Consider the following 3,092-nt stretch of genomic DNA (forward strand, 5'->3'; position numbering starts at 1 on the left):
AAAGACATGATGGTTTTCAAGCTACTGGATTATTGTATTATTTTCCCTATGACACGTTAACATCCGTACCTTTTTCTAGTATTAATCATTATTCAACTTTAGTACTATAATTACTACAGGACTTCACATGCAAAGTGCTATAATAGTTTTACTGATACATTGTAAGTACAATTGTACATTTTGTGTAACACTGTCACGTGATCATCAAACAGACTTAAGTTCACGTTCAAACACATGTTAATTTTTGGTACAATTTAATGTAATGACATAATTCATTTGAACGTTAAATGTGTCATGATCCTTGAGCCATATCCTCTTTTGTTTACTTCATAGTTTATTACGATCAGCACGATACGGTTCTGGCAAAGGATATCAAACAGATCCTACTGTTTGATTGATTTATGCCATTTACTGATGTTTTGAGTTGACATCGATATTTAACAATTCCATATCAGTATTTTCACGGGGATACCGATATATGTTTACACAAATTAACTTTCTCTTTTGTATTTCAGTTTCTAAATTATCAAAACAAGAATTGTGAATTTAGGTTTTGAACATGAATCTGTTACATGTATAAAGATTTGTATAAATGTTGATTTGTGTGTTATAATGGAATCTTCAAATCGTATAACTTCTTGGAAGAATTGTTCATTCAACATAATCATGATTGTGTATTTGTTAAGATATATATGTCTACTGACATAATGTCTATATATATATTTGAAAATGAATTACGAGTTGTTATATTATGAACGAGTATATTTTCTGAATGTCTGTAGAATGTACTAGAATGGTTAACTGTTAATGTTGTTTGTGTAATAAATCATGGTTATAAAAATTGCACTGTGTTAATACTATTGCCACTTAATTGTTATATTGTAGTATTGACATATCGTTCATTGAACAAGTAAGATACTAAAAAAAAAGAATTCAAAGGTGTAAATAACACGAAAGAAAAACACAGGAATACCAAACCAGTAGACAGTAAGTTAAATTATTGTTGATATACTACAGTGCATGATAACGTATGTTTCGCTATCACATGATCATATTACAATACATAAACGCACATTTTATAACAAAATTTCAATTGAATATCTTACTTACGAGTGTCTACACTTAACCATAGATTTTCCATGTGTTGTTTAATACAAGTGAATGCTACAAGATCCCTTCTAAACAATATATTCATTACATGACCTAAGTATGTTTCATTATGACGGGAAACATCAGGACGGGAAGACTCATGACCGGAGCCCTATAGCAGGAGACATCAGTACAGGAAAAATTACAACCTGAACCCTCTAACAGGAGACACCAACACGGGAAGACTGATAAACGGAGCCCCCTAACAGGAGACACCAGTTCGTGAAAAAACATGACCGGAGCCCTCCAACAGGAGACACCAGTACGGGAAGACTCATGACCGGAGCCCTCTAACAGGAGACACCAGTACTGCAAGACTCATGACCGGAGCCCTCTAACAGGTAACACTAGTATGGGAAGACTCATGATCGGAGCCCTCCAACAGGAGACACCATTACGGGAAGACTCATGACCGGAGCCCTCTAACAGGAGACACCAGTACTGCAAGACTCATGACCGGGGCTTTCTAACAGGTAACACCAGTATGGGAAGACTCATGACCGGAGCCCTCTAACAGGAGACACAAGTACGGGAAGACTCATGACCGGATCCCTCTAACAGGAGACACCAGTACTGCAAGACTCATGACCGGGGCTTTCTTACAGGTAACACCAGTATGAGAAGACTCATAACCGGAGCCCTCTAACAGGAGACACAAATACGGGAAGACTCATGACCGGAGCCCTCTAACAGGAGACACAAGTACGGGAAGACTCATGACCGCTTGAGCCCTCTAACAGGTAACACCAGTACGAGAAGTCTCATGACCGGAGCCCTCTAACAGGTAACACCAGTATGGGAAGACTCATGACCGGAGCCCTCTAATGGGTAACACCAGTATGGGAAGACTCATGACCGGAGCCCTCTAACAGGAGACACAAGTACGGGAAGACTCATGACCGGATCCCTCTAACAGGAGACACAAGTACGGGAGGACTCATGACCGGAGCCCTCTAACAGGAGACACCAGTACGGGAAGACTCATGACTGGAGCCCTCTAACAGGTTACACCAGTACGGGAAGACTCATAACCGGAGATCTGTTGGTGTTTCTTTTTCTGATGTTAAAGTGTTGAAATATGACGATATCAAATATAAGGAAATACATTTTTCTTTATATATGTCTTATGATAACTGAAAGGGTTTCTTTTTTAAACAATGTGTAAAACTATTTATTCATACTTCTGTATCTTTAAATTGGAAAGATGTTTTCTTTTTATAACAACATCAACTGTATTTAGATTATACCATAAATCTACCACGAAGGTGAGAATGGCGACATGGCCATGTGCAGTAACATTGTAAAATAAAGGGGCGCCTTTCTCTGTTCATAGCACTATTATGTGTATCAGTTTTCTTTAGCAGTTTCTGATGGAGGGATGGTTGGGCCTAATCTTTACATAACTCGAGTTAGTTAATAATAAATTGCATGAAGCTGAAGGAAATGAGGTAAATAAGACGACTAGGTATGTCGACATTTGGAACCGTTTTCCCTATCAGGTTAACATTGTGTTTTGAATATCACATGTTTGTCTTTTGGAAACGAAGACTGCATTTTATACAGATATATAATTAAAACGAACAACGGCTGAAGGTCATGACGTCACCATGTAAGGCATTAACAATGACATATAAAGTCTTGTTAATATATATGTAATTTTTATCTTGGAATAAACATTCTATTAAAATGGAAAATGAAATCATCCCGAAATATGTCGGTTACTTAAGTTAAGGACACGTTTTACTTTAATGTCATGTTCATCTAGTGACCTCTTCATGGTTAAGTCTACTGTATTTATTTAAGCATTGAACTGGTTTTGTGTGGTATTTATGATCTATTTGAATGACACAGCTTTGCAAGCAAACAACATAATGCACGCTTCAAATAGATCATAAATACCATAAAAAACAGTTCAATACTTATATTTACGTTTTCTCTGTCTC

This window comes from Mizuhopecten yessoensis, unplaced genomic scaffold, assembly GCF_002113885.1.
Source record: "Mizuhopecten yessoensis strain PY_sf001 unplaced genomic scaffold, ASM211388v2 scaffold10975, whole genome shotgun sequence".
NCBI classification, from domain to species: domain Eukaryota; kingdom Metazoa; phylum Mollusca; class Bivalvia; order Pectinida; family Pectinidae; genus Mizuhopecten; species Mizuhopecten yessoensis.